The sequence below is a fragment of the Lampris incognitus genome, chromosome 3 (genome assembly GCF_029633865.1).
Source record: "Lampris incognitus isolate fLamInc1 chromosome 3, fLamInc1.hap2, whole genome shotgun sequence".
Classification (NCBI taxonomy): domain Eukaryota; kingdom Metazoa; phylum Chordata; class Actinopteri; order Lampriformes; family Lampridae; genus Lampris; species Lampris incognitus.
The window spans coordinates 39,484,534-39,499,076 of NC_079213.1; positions in this window are offsets into that span (position 1 = coordinate 39,484,534).

Below are 14,543 nucleotides of genomic sequence, written 5' to 3' on the forward strand. Positions count from 1 at the left end.
GGACACTGTGCTACGGGATATGCCTTTCTTGTTTGTTTACTTGGATGACATTCTCGTGGCTAGCGCATCCGCGGAGGAGCACCAGACGCAGCTCCGGCAGTTGTTCGAGGGGCTCAGTGCGCATGGACTCATAGTCAACCCAGCCAAGTGCCAGTTTGGCCTGTCGTCCATCGACTTCCTCGGCCACCGCATCTCCCCACAAGGAGCTGTTCCGCTTCCTGCCAGAGTGGACGCCGTCGCCAGTTTTCCACGCCCTCGCACTGTGAAGTTCCTGCAGGAGTTCTTGGGCATGGTTAACTTTTATAACAGGTTCATTCCCCACGCAGCTCACCGCATGCGGCCCTTGTACGAGGCCCTGCGGCGCAAGGAAGCCAAGGGCGAGGTAGACTGGTCCCCGGGGATGGACGAAGCTTTCAACGACGCCAAGGCTGCACTGGCCAATGCCGCTTTGCTGGCGCACCCGTCCCCCACTGCCCCGATTGCCCTCACGACCGACACATCTGACTATGCGGTCGGGGCGTTGTGCGAGTAGTGGGTGGGCGGCGGCTGACAGCCCCATGCCTTCTCTAGCAGACAGCTTAAGGACAACGAGCGAATGTACAGCACCTTCGACCGGGAGCTCCTGGGTCTCTTCCTCGCCTCCCGACACTTCATGTTCCTGTTGGAAGGCCGCCGTTTCACTGCCTTCGTCGACCACAAGCCGCTGACTTTTCCCATGGCCAAGACCTCCGAGCTGTGGTCCGGGCGCCAACAGCGTCAGCTCTCTGCCATCACGGAGTTTACCACGGACATCCGACATGTGGCTGGCAAGGACAACTTGGTCGCTGACTGCCTCTCCCGGGTGGTGGCAGGGTCCATTCACGTGGGACTTGATTACGCTGCCGTGGCTGCAGACCAAGCCGCTGGCGCGGACATCCAGGCCTATCAGACGGCCGCTACGGGGCTGCGGTTGGAGGATGTGGTGTTTGATAGCGCCAACGCCACGCTCCTCTGCGACGCTTCCACGGGCCAGCCCCGCCCCATGGTGCCCGCTGGCGGCGGCGTGTTTTTGGCATTATCCATGGCCTTTCCCAACCGGGTGTGAAGGCGTCCACTAAGTTGGTGGGGGCCAAGTTCGTCTGGCCCGGCCTCAGGAAGGACGTCAAGGCCTGGGCTGACTCCTGCGTGGCGTGCCAGCGTTCCAAATACACCGTCATACCAAAGCCCCCTTGGGGCCATTCCTGGTGCCCGAGAGACGTTTTGACCATGTGAATGTGGACCTGGCGGGCCCCCTGCCCCCCTCCCACGGTTCACTCACCTTCTCCCCATGGGGGACAGGACCACCAGGTGGCCGGAAGCTGTTCCCCTGTCATCGACCACATCTACTGATCATCGGGTCCTGGGTTGCCCGTTTTTGCTGACCTCACCTCTGACAGGGGCCCGCAGTTCACGTCGGAGCTCTGGACTGCAGTCGTGGAGGGGCTGGGGCTGAAGCTCCACCGCACCACAGCATACAACCCGCAAGGCAACGGACTTTGTGAGCGGTTTCATCGGCCTATGGAGGCCGCTCTTCGTGCCAACCTCACGGACAGTAACTGGGTCGATCGCCTCCCGTGGGTCATGCTCGGCCTTCGCTCTGCACCCAAGGAAGACCTCCAGTCCTCGTCTGCCGAGCTGGTTTACGGCCAGCCGCTGTGTGTCCCTGGTGAGTTTCTCCAAGACACTGTGGCCCCCTGATCAGCAGCTTCTCATCGGACTGTGGCCCAGGACAGTGCCAACGCTTTCGCCCGATCCCTACATCTCACCACTGCCTCCCTCAGTCCTATGTCCCCAAGGATCTGCTGTCGGCCAGGTACGTCTTCATCCGCCACGACAGCCACCGTACCCCCCTGCAGCCCCCCTACGACGGGCCCTTCCGCGTCCTGGAAGCAGGGCCTAAGAACTTTGTGGTGGACATGGGGGGCAAGCCGGAGCGGGTCTCGGTGGATCGTCTCAAGCCTGCCCATTTGGACCTGGGTGGGCCGATCGAACTGGCCCTGCCCTCGTGGCGTGGCCGCCCCCCTTCTCAGGCCCCTGGCCCAGCCTCAGCCCCTGCCCAAGGTCCGGAACTGTCCCCTGCCCCTGCCCCCTCCCCCATACCCATTCAGCGCAGCCGTTTTGGCCGCCTGGTCCGCCCCCCGAGACGTTGAGTGTTTCACTGAGGATTGTTCGCCTGTTGGCTGTTTGTATTTCGCTGAGTACTTTTGTGTTGCATTTTTTCGTGATGGTGAATTCTGGGGGGGGCTGTGTGGTGATACACAAATGAGGGTAGATTCACCAGGGGCTGCTGTTCCTTTAAAGCAGACATTCAGAGTGCTGACGTAGGCACTGCTTAGAGTTTCCTGGGGGAGCCATGTTTGCAGCAGCCTAGCGGTTAGCTGGTTGCCACGAGAGATTGGGCTGTATCGATGTCGTTTTGTGTGGCGAGTAAACGGAATTGACTCAACTCGATCTCTCTGTTTCCTCATTCCTGCACTCCCACTTTACAACTATTAACCTCCACACAATAATATTTGATCGAGAGATGGCATCATTAAGGCATATTTACCCATGGATTTCATTAGATGGTCTCAGAATGCATTTCGCCTGCATCTCTCAGCTTTCTCAACCGAAAAAAGGACCAGAATCCCCTCAGCACAAGAAGAAGAATTTGCAAATCTCGTTCTCTAATGGCACCAGATTGTAACAGCTAAGAGTTAACCCTTTTTATGATCTTTGTTGTTCCCTTAGGTACAATCTTATTTTTAAAATGGTTTGTACATATGAATTATATTTTAACATAACAATAACTGTAAATACCTCTTCCCTTGTACATAGTTAAACCAAAATAAAATCTATTCTCTTTTTTATACTGAACATATTTACACAGGGTGCATGGAATTTACCACCTGGCTACAGTGATATTTGGGGCATATTCACCATTTACCACACGGGCCACTTCAGGGTCACATCCAGATTACATGTTGCCGAGAGCCAAAAAAGGCCCACATTAGATTTGGCATATTTGGGCCATATTTGCTATTATACATGTGGGCCACGTCAGGCTCACATCCATTTTGTCAGGGCCAGAAGAAGGCCATCAGTGCCGCATCATTGCCTGAAGTGGCCCACATCTGGATGCTATCTGGGAAAGGAGCCAGATGAAAAGCCATGTGAGAAGTCACAGAATATGTGGTGGCCGCACATGGATACTGATACAGAGAGTAAGGTAAAACATGCACACAAAAGTGCCTGCTAGAGCACCACTTTATCCATGGTAATATCCTTGATGTTTTCGCTTCTTTTGTGGAAAGATGGCTGCGCAAATTCACGTTTACAGCGGCCTGAACTAGTACGGTGTGCGGTGTGTTTGTCCACGTCTGCGTCTAGGTTTGTGTTTTCGTTTGATGGCTGGGAGAGATGGCAAAGCTTGGTCTGCTGTGTACTGTGGGCACAGGTACCACGGCCTGCCTGGAGCTGCGTCCGAGCAGGAAACACCGAGGGTGGTCTGGCTAAGCTAACTGCTAGCTCATGCAGATGCAGACTGGCAGTTCTGATAACACAGAGGGCGGTCTGGCGGCGGCCTCGCTTAGCATTGACTGTGTTTTTGGTGTCCTCCTGTGGAGTGTTGGGACGTGCGTCAAAGGTGTCTGGCTGGGAGAGCTGGTCTGCGGCTGCCTGGAGCTGCGCCCGAGGAGGAAACACCGAGGGCGGTCTGACAGCACGCCGAAGTGGGGCAGGCTGAGCTAACTGCTAGCCCATGCAGAACAGCAGTCCGACAGTCATCCTGGTGTTCACTCTCTTTGACAGGGATTTTTTTATTATTGTTTTTTTATTTTTTCATATGTTGGATATGTGTGTTCTTGTAGTTTGGATGTGTTTTTGTCTTTGTGTTGCATTGTGGGCTGGGGGAAATGATATTTCGTTCCATTCTATGTGTGCAGGTGCATGGAATGAAATGACAAATAAATGCTCCTGATTCCTGATCCTTAAAAACACTAGGGACGGCTACACAGATTATAAGGGTTCTTTTATGGGCAAAATGTTTTTGGTGGTAGTAGATGCATACTCAAAGTGCTACATCAGCAATGAAATTAAGGTGCCTGAGGAGCAGTTTTAGCACATATGGGATCCCAGAGATGATTTTGTAAAACAATGCAGTGAGTTGTCAGTGAACAGAACATCAAGGATTTAATGGTGTGAAATAGAATTACACACATCACATCAACTCTAAATTACTTCTCCTGTCTGAAGAGCAGTTTTAGCACACACGGGATTCCAGAGATGATTGTGTAAAATAAATGCAGCGAGTTGTCAGTGAACAGAACATGAATGACTTAGTGGCATGAAATAGAATTACACATGTCACAATTCTGAATCATTTCTCATCTCACAGGACTGTGGAGAAAAGCACGAGAAAACGTGTAACTTGTCTTACTTGAGCCCCTTTATGCCAAACCTTTTGATGAACTTTGGCCATTTTTTAGAGTTCCAATGCTAAATATTATTAACTCATCACTTGCCACTGGCATTGTCCTTTAAAATTTCATTTATTAAACCTTATCAAAAACGCTTCACCTATACCCAGGGGAACTTAACAACTACAAATTGATCTCCAACCTTCCTATATAAAGTATAAAGTACTTGGGAAATTAGGAGTAAACAACTTATAACTTTAATGTCTAACAACAATCTCTTTGAACCATTTTAATCTGCAGTTAGATCTTTTCACTCTACTGAAACATCACTCACAAAAGTGATGACTGATCTTCTGTTTGCAATTCTGAATCCATCTCAGTATTATTGTTCTTAATGCAGCTTGCAGCATTTGACATAAGTGATCATGACATGCTCTTTAGCTGCCACATGAACTACTGTCCATGGGCAACTCTGGGTTAGCTATTTTTTGGCTAACGTCCTACATATCTGAGAGAACACAATGTCTTCCAAGGTAATGTTGGCTTAAAATGCTTTCCAGGGAAGTTTGTTGTTCCCCAGGGCTCCGTTCTTGGCCCTTTGCTTTTTTCTTAATATAGTGTAACACTTGGTCAAATTAGCTATAATTGGAACCAATTTTCATTACTATGCAAATGACACTCGAATGTTTGTACCTGTAAAATCAAATTATGCCTTCCAATTTTAAAATCAGAGGCATGCCTATCTGCATTCAGAATTAGATATGATCTATCTTCCTATTAATTAATGCCAACAAAACACCAGCCCCATTCATTTGGCCAAGGTGGTGAAGGTCTTCAATAGTGGGCCAAAGACGCTGATGCCCAATGACTGTAGGACAAGGTGGAGTTTGCTGGGAAGCAGATGGCATCAATAGAATTCTGCCATCAACTCCTACGAAACATACGTTTTGTGCTGGTTTGTGCAAAGGAACGGGATACTCTCACCAGAAGCATACTTGATGAAGTGGGCCAGGCATTTTACAAATAGCCTCCCATCCATGTATCCTTTCTTTTTTACCATTTAGATGCCATTTTGTTTGGGCCACCCAGAGCAGGAAAAGTGCTGGGCAAGCACTTGAGAAGGGTATCATTATTTGGCCTGAAACACTGACAGCGCAGTGCACTTCTATGCCCCCCAGACGGTGATCTTCTGCTTGTACACATGCTGCTTGCCTTTGGAATAAATTACCCTTTTCCTGGGATTTTGGCTTGTTTTCAAAGCCGGTCTCACTACAGCTAAAGACAAGATATGGTTTTTCATTCAAAATGACAATTATAGAGAGGCCCTATAGACTTAGACTTAGACTGCTTTTATTTGTAATTGCCTTATATGCATGTCTTATACATACAAGGGAACGAAATTGCGTTTCACAAGGACCTCAGTGCAACATAAAACCAAATAACACACAATAAAAAAATTTTAAAAACTGCATTAAAAACAAGAATTACCTCACAGACCTAAACATCACAAGCACACCTGACACGGACAGTGAGTAAGATGGTCAAAAAGTCATTATATGGAGGTCTAAGTGTTTAGACTGTTGAGGAACATCACAGCCTGAGGAATGAAACCATTGGCGATTTTAGACCCTTTTTAGGGGTGCTCAAGTACCCCTAAATTTCATCTCAGCACCCCTAAAAATAATCAGAATGATAATAATAATTAACTGGCATTATTATCATTTTCTGAAATCATTTGAGCCCTCTTACGTTAGATTTTGCGAACTTATCTGTTAAACACAAGCTTAAATGGCTTTGATTAAACACGTTTTTGCCTAATGTCCAGTAGCCTATTCTTTACAAAAGTCATGATGTTACACACTCCGGTCCAATAGGTGGCGGCATGCACCTTTAGTTCGCCACATCAGTCGAAGGGGAAGAAGAAAAGGAGCCCGCGAGTCTTTGCCAACCGCCAATAAATCACAAAAAAGAATAAGAAGACGAGCACTTTAATTTACTTTAAAATAGTCTGCTTGTGAATTTCGTGGCGCGGATTAAAAACACAAGTAAGTTGAAACGTTAACAAATACAATTGCTGAATCTTCTGAGAACGTTGGGTCAAATTGGCATTATAACAGGAAGTGTCTGGACTGGTTATTGTTCCATTTTGTGTCAAAGAACGTTAGCTGACATACACTCACCGGCCACTTTATTAGGCACACCCGTCCAACTGCTCATTAACGCAAATTTCTAATCAGCCAATCACATGGCAGCAACTCAATGCATTTAGGCATGTAGACATGGTCAAGATGATCTGCTGCAGTTCAAACCGAGCATCAGAATGGAGAAGAAAGGTGATTTAAGTGACTTTGAACGTGGCATGGTTGTTGGTGCCAGACGGGCTGGTCTGAGTATTTCAGAAACTGCTGATCTACTGGGATTTTCACGCACAACCATCTCTAGGGTTTACAGAGAATGGTCCGAAAAAGAGAAAATATCCAGTGAGCGGCAGTTCTGTGGGCGAAAATGCCTTGTTGATGCCAGAGGTCAGAGGAGAATGGCCAGACTGGTTCGAGCTGATAGAAAGGCAACAGTAACTCAAATAACCACTCATTACAACCGAGGTATGCAGAAGAGCATCTCTGAACACACAACACGTCGAACCTTGAGGCAGATGGGCTACAGCAGCAGAAGACCACACCGGGTGCCACTCCTGTCAGCTAAGAACAGGAAACTGAGGCTACAATTCGCACAGGCTCACCAAAATTGGACAATAGAAGACTGGAAAAACGTTGCCTGGTCTGATGAGTCTCGATTTCTGCTGCGACATTCGGATGGTAGGGTCAGAATTTGGCGTCAACAACATGAAAGCATGGATCCATCCTGCCTTGTATCAACGGTTCAGGCTGGTGGTGGTGGTGTAATGGTGTGGGGGATATTTTCTTGGCACACTTTGGGCCCCTTAGTACCAATTGAGCATCGTGTCAACGCCATAGCCTACCTGAGTATTGTTGCTGACCATGTCCATCCCTTTATGACCAGAGTGTTCCCATCTTCTGATGGCTACTTCCAGCATGATAACGCGCCATGTCATAAAGCTCGAATCATCTCAGACTGGTTTCTTGAACATGACAATGAGTTCACTGTACTCAAATGGCCTCCACAGTCACCAGATCTCAATCCAATAGAGCACCTTTGGGATGTGGTGGACCGGGAGATTCACATCATGGATGTGCAGCCGACAAATCTGCAGCAACTGTGTGATGCTATCATGTTAATATGGACCAAACTCTCTGAGGAATGTTTCCAGTACCTTGTTGCATCTATGCCATGAAGGATTAAGGCAGTTCTGAAGGCAAAAGGGGGTCCAACCCGGTACTAGCAAGGTGTACCTAATAAAGTGGCCAGTGAGTGTAGTTCGCTGGAGGTTATCGGCTAATGTTAGCTCTCTAAGCTAGTCTGCTTGCACAGTTTCCAGCTAAGGAGCTGACCGATGTTACAGTACTTTTGTGGACAGTGAATTGAAGCATTGGAACAAACCCTGACTCATTGGGAATGTCTGTTTTTTTCATAGATGGATGTACGATTTAAAAAAAAAATTTGTAAAGGAAAACAGCCAGGTTCAGGTGAGAGAGTAAGGTCAAAAAGACGTTGTCTCACTATATTGCCCACAGCAATCCATTTAGTTTTTATTAGATTATAAATTCTCTGTTTGGTTGTTTGGTCTCTGTTTGACTGTTACATTTTCCTTTTGGTTGACAGCACAAATAGGGAGAGAGGGAGCGAGAGCAGGATGGAGTCAGCAGAAAGAGAGAGAGAGAGCAAGAAGAACCAGGTGAGAAAATGGTCAGGTAGTCAAGGAAGACCCGTTATAATACCAAGGCAGCTGCTGTTTTGTATTGCAGTGGACTCCACAATGAATTCACATCACTAAGCAGTGTATTGATATACTGTTATTAAATGTGTATTCTCCCCAACCTTCCCTTACCTTTATTTACACTGCAGATACTCTGTTTGTTTGTGTCTTTGTTAGTTGCTTTGGATGAAAACGTCTGCTAAATACCTGACCATTACCTTTGGTTTATTTATTAAAAGAGTATAGGCCAATGTAATTTTCCAGTTGAATACAACATTTTTGTGTGTGATTGTCAGTGCAAAGAGGGAGAGAAGGATGCAGAGAGAGGGGATGAAAAGAGAGAGATCAAGAGCAGGAAGAACCAGGTGAGAAAGTGGACAGATACTGAAGTCAAAATTGTTATAGTGTCAAAACAGTAACTTAAGCCGAGAAAAAAAGCATTCCATTCACAGTATAATGTTACATGCATTTCCCTAACCCTAACCCTAACCCTATGTGTTTTTCCCATATTAAATGCTTTCCAGAAGTACACTTTAAATTTATGTCAGTGTAAACAGGACATCTCCATTAAAACACTATCCTATTAAACCATATATGTTATTTGTTTCATTTCACTTTACAAGGAGAAAGAGAACAGGGAGAGTCTCTGGGAGATGAGGGAAAGAGAGAGCACACTAGAGAGACAACTGAAGAGACAGAGAGCGCAGCATACTGGCCACCAAGCCAAAGCAGCAGGATTTCAATATGTTTGTTTTGATTTAGGGGATAAGGACACAGGTCCTAAACAGTTAAAGCTGTCTCAGTACCCAGAGGATCAGTTTGGCATGTAAAAAAGAGCCTTCCAACAAAACTGGTTTCAGAGTTTTAAATGGCTGGAATACCCCTCTAGGAAAAATGCTGCTTTCTGCTTCACTTGCTGTGTATTTGGTAAAAATCTTAAAAAGGAGGTATTTGTGAATGGTGAAGTTAAGAATTGGAGAAAAGCGCTGAGCATGTTTCAAAAGCATGAAACCACCCAATCACATCAAGGACAGTGTAGTTTGCTGGAATAGCTACAAAGCAAATCTATCACAAGGCAGTGTTGTACAGCAGATACAGACAGCGAGTGCCACTGAAATTAGTGAAAGAAGGGAGTACCTGCAACATGTTGTGGCGGTGACTTGCATGTTGGGAAAGCAAGGAATACCATTTCGAGGTCATGACAAAACACCTGAAAGCCAAAATAACGGCAATTTCATCGAGTGCATGCATGACACTTTTGAGACAGTTTGATCCTTTCTTGCAGAGGTGTACACCCCCATCAAACAGAACCTACCTCTTGTCTGCCAGTCAGAATGAGATGATAGAGTGTTGTTCCCAAGAGGTAACTGCAACTATTGTCAGAGAGATGAGGGAATCAAAGATGTATGCCATTATGGCTAATGAAGCCAGAGATGGCAAGACAGAACAGTTGGCACTGCGTGTGAGGTATGTTTCTATGGAGAGTACAGTGAAGGAGAGGTTCATAACCCTTACAAAGATGACACATTTTGATGCTACATCAATAACTGCAGCAATTGAGAATCAACTGGTAGAGAAAGGAATTGATCAGTTGAAATGTGTGGCACAAACTTACGATGAAGCAGCAGTCATGAAGTTGGGGGTGTGCAAGCCCATTTTCAAAAGCACCACCCTGAAGCAATATATGTGCATTGTTATGCACATGAGTTGAATCTTGTCTTGTGTCACACATGCAGAGCAGTTTCTGAGGCCAGAGTTTTTTGTCATGCTGGAAAGTGTCCATTCTTTTTTTAGCATCTCGCCTGTGAACCACCATAAGTTTGTAGACACTCAAAGGAAGTTAGGATTGCAGCCAAGTGAACTTGTGCAGTTGTCAAACACATGTTGGGCATGCCAGCTTTGTTCAGTAAATGCAGTGCTTGACAATTTCCCTGCCATCAGTACCATCATCTCTACCATCAACACACCTATGGCAGTGGGATTGAAGGCAAAACTCAGTAAATTCTCCTCAGTGTATATGCTGTTTGTTTTCCAGGCTCTCCTGTCTGTAACAGCATGTTTACACAGATACCTACAGAAGGAGACCATTGATCTTTACCAAGCAGTGACATACAAAGATGCAGTGATTGAGTCCCTTAAGAAGAAACGCAGTGATGCCACTGCTGCAGATCTTCATGTCAGAACAAAGGCCTTATGCAGATCTTCATGCCAGAACAAAGGCCTTATGAGAGGCTAACCAGATAGCAATCCCAGAGCCATCTTCTGGACAGAGGCGCAAGACAAAGTGAATGGATGGATTTGTTGTTGAGTCAACTTGTGAGGCAGATAATGAAGTCAGTGGTTTTTCAGAGTCAGAAGAACTCGAAAGGAAATTGTTGTTTCCTTGTCTGGACAGAGCGATCTCTGAACTTGAGAAGTGTTTTTCTGATGTGAATGAAGAATTGCTTGATAGAATTCAGGTGTACAGTCCAACTTCAGACCACTTCTTATCTGAGCCACATTTGTCAGAACTGGTACTGTATTACCATATTGACCTTAAGTCAGAGGAAGTGATGGTTGCCAAAAACTATTGAGGCGCAAGAGAGAGGCTGGTGCTGTTCAACACATGCTCACTGTGTACAACCTACTGGATTCTGATATGTTCCCTTCACTGAAAGCTATTATTCAGGTTGCCTTGACCATACCAGTTAGCAGCTGTAGTTGTGAAAGGTCTTTTAGTGCCTTGCGTCAGCTCCATACCTGGCTCAGGAAGAACATGGGGCAAAGTAGACTCCAGCACCAGGCTGTGATGTCAATCAAGAAGGAGATGCTTGAGAGAGTCAGTCACCAAAAAAGTGATTGATATATTTGCCACCCTCAAGGTGAGGCGACACAGCTTAATTCTTAAGTGACATTGTACTTTAGGGTAAGATGGGTTAGGTTTTGGGGTGAATTGACCCAATGTGAAAACACTCTTTATTTATTCAGTTATTGTTTACTCTCATTATCTTTTATTTTTTGATGCTGGTAGTTCATGAAGAAAGTGACTTTTTAAACTCTTTTTCATTTACTCAATATTTTTCTACCTTTGTAAAACCAAGTGATGGTTTTGTGGCTCAACATTTAAGGTAAGTGTTCTCAGATTTGTTGTCTTTCTAGTCACATAATTGAATAATTGATGTATAAGAGGAAATGCTTTTATTAACAGGTGTAAAATGGTCAGCAGAGAGTAGCTGAACAAATTGACATCTCTTAATTATAGTAACACACATGCAGTTGTCTGCACATTGGCAAGTCAGTTTGAGCTCTATCAAGTTGCTTGTACTTCACATGTATAGATAGCATTTTCCAAGTCTCAGCACAGACTCTTCATAACATTCTAAACATGGCTTGAACTGTATCGCTGCCACTCGAAGATTGAATCAACAGAGTATAAATCTATTCTTCACTTTTGGGATTGGGGCATGTGGCTGATTGAACATTTTTGCAAGCCACTATATGCATGTCATTCTTATAAGGGGCTGAGCCCCCCTAAAGGTCTGATCCTAGAATCGCCCCTGAATGAAACTGTTGCATAGTCTGGTGGAGGCAGCACAGATGCTCCGGTACCTCCTGCCAGAGGGTAGGAGAGTGAAGTGGATGTGGGAAGGGTGGGTGAGGTCCTTCACAATGCTAAGAGCCCTCCGGGTGCACCATGCATCAAAGATGGCCTGGATGGATGGGAGAGCAGTTCCTATGATATTTCCAGCTGTCTTCACTAGCCGCTGTAGGGATTTGCGGTTAGAGACCTTGCAGTTACCATGCCAGACAGTGATACAGCTGGTCAGAATGCTCTCTATGGTGCCTCTGTAGAAGGTAATGAGGATGGGTGGGGGGAGACTCACCTTCTTCAGTTGCCGCAGGAACTGAAGACGCTGTTGGGCCTTCTTGGAGAGTGCAGTGACATGTGAGAACCTGGAGAGGTCCTCTGTGATGTAAACTCCCAGGACATTAACACTACTGACTCTCTCCACATCCACACCATTGATGGTCAGAGTGTATGGTGGGTGCTGGTCTTTCTAAAGTCAATAATGATGTCTTTAGTTTTTCCTATATTTAGGGACAGGTTGTTATTTTTGCACCTCGCCACCAGTTGAGCCACCTCTGCTCTGTATGATGACTCATCATTGTTGCTGATGAGACTTAACACTATGGTATCATCAGCAAAATTTATAATGAGGTTGGAAGTGGATGATGATGTGCAGTCGTGAGTAAGGTGAACAAGAGCGGACTGAGCACACAGCCCTGTGGAGCGCGGGTGCTCAGTGTGATGGTCCTGGAGTTGATCTTACCAATTTGTACTGACTGTGGCTTCCCCGTGAGGAAGTCCAGCACCCAGTTGCAGAGGGAGGTGTTGAGGCCCAGCTGGCTCAGCTTTTCGGTCAGGTGTTGTGGTATGCTTGTATTAAAAGCTGAGCTGAAGTCACTGAACAACATTCTCACATAGCTGTTCTTTCTGTCCAGGTGGGACAGGGCTGGATGAAGAACAGAGGTTATGGCATCTTCTGTGGAACGGTTAGCATGGTATGCAAACTGGAGAGGGTCCAGAGTGGAGAGGATGCTGGACTTGATGTGCTTCATGACTAGCCTCTCAAGGCACTTCATGATGATGGGAGTCAGGTACAATGGGGTGGTAGTCATTGTGACAGGACACAGGGGACTTCTTTGACACTGATGGTGCCAACAAAGGCACCATCAGTGTCAAACGTGTTTCAAGTCTACCACCATCATACCATCAGTGCCTGGGACAGCAAGATGTTGAAGAATTCAGCAAGGACATCTGCCAGCTGCTCAGCACAGTCTCTGATGGCTTGACCTAGGATTCTGTCTGGACCCCCACCTTTGTGTGGGTTGACTCTGGAGAAGATCTTTCTCATGTCATCTGTGGTCACCTGCAGAACCCTGTAATCCATTCAGTGCATCTGGGAGGGTGAAGGCACCAACACAGGTCTGAGGAGGAGGCTTTTAGCTAGTGAGGGCCAGGATGCCCTTCCACATGCACCGTGCGTCTCTGCTATCAGTGAAGTGGATGTTAAAGGGCTCGTTTAACCTGGTTATACTTAATTTCTTCAAACGTTTATTTTCATACTGTCAATCCAGTGTTCCATTCAAAACAAACGTAACCATGAACGTGCAGAAAGTGTTCATGTGCACAACAGAATTTATGACAGTTGCAGATTTTAGTGTAACACCGGCGAGATTATCCAGCGGTCACATTTGTATTTTTGTCTGCATGCTCAATAATCCAGGTAAGAAAGTCAAAGAAAGTTGAATCAGATTATCTGGACATGTTTATTAACGATACGTTACATCACTTCTCGAAGGGACCTCTTCAGTCATCTTCAGAACTCTTCAGGTTGTTGCAATGTTTATTTTTTTTAGAAAGAAAACTGATCAAGAATGTCATGAACAATCTCAACATATCCATATTAAAGATTTGATTAAACCTAATTAATCCAATCCTTGTATAACCAAAGTGAGAGCTGTGTCCACATTCTCGGCACAAAGTCAAACATGTTCAGTGGGTGTTGGACTCCGCCAAGCTTGTCCCTTGTCTCCGATTCTGTTTGTGATATTCATGGACAGGATCTCAAGGCGTAGCCAAGGTGAGGAGTGTGTCCATTTTGGGAACCTCAGAATTGCACCTCTGCTCTTCGCAGATGATGCGGTTTTGTTGGCTTCTTCTTCAGAACGAGGCCTCCAGCGCGCACTGGGGCAGTTTGCAGCTGAGTGTGAAATGTCCGGGATGAGAGTCAGCACCTCCAAGTCTGAGGTCATGGTTCTCTACCGGAAAATGGTGGATTCTCCCTCCCGGTTGGGGATGAGTTGTTGCCTCAAGTGAAGGAGTTCAAGTATCTCAGGGTCTTGTTCACGAATGAAGGCAGGATGGAGCAGGAGATTGATATGTGGATTGGTGCAGCATCAGCAGTAATGCGGATGTTGTACTGGACCATTGTGGTGAAGAGGGAGCTGAGCCAGAAGGCAAAGCTCTCAATGTACCAGTCAATCTTCATTCCAACCCTGACCTATGGTCATGAGCTCTGGGTAGTGACGGAAAGGGTGAGATCGCGGATAGAAGCAGCTGAAATGAGTTTCCTCCGTAGGGTGTCTGGGCTCAGCCTTAGAGATAGGGTGAGGAGCTCGGACATCCGGAGGGAGGTCAGCGTAGAGCCACTGCTCCTTCGCGTCGAAAGGAGTCGGTTGAGGTGGTGCGGGCATCTGATTAGAATACCGCCTTCCTTTTGAGGTTTTCCGGGCACGTCCAACTGGGAGGA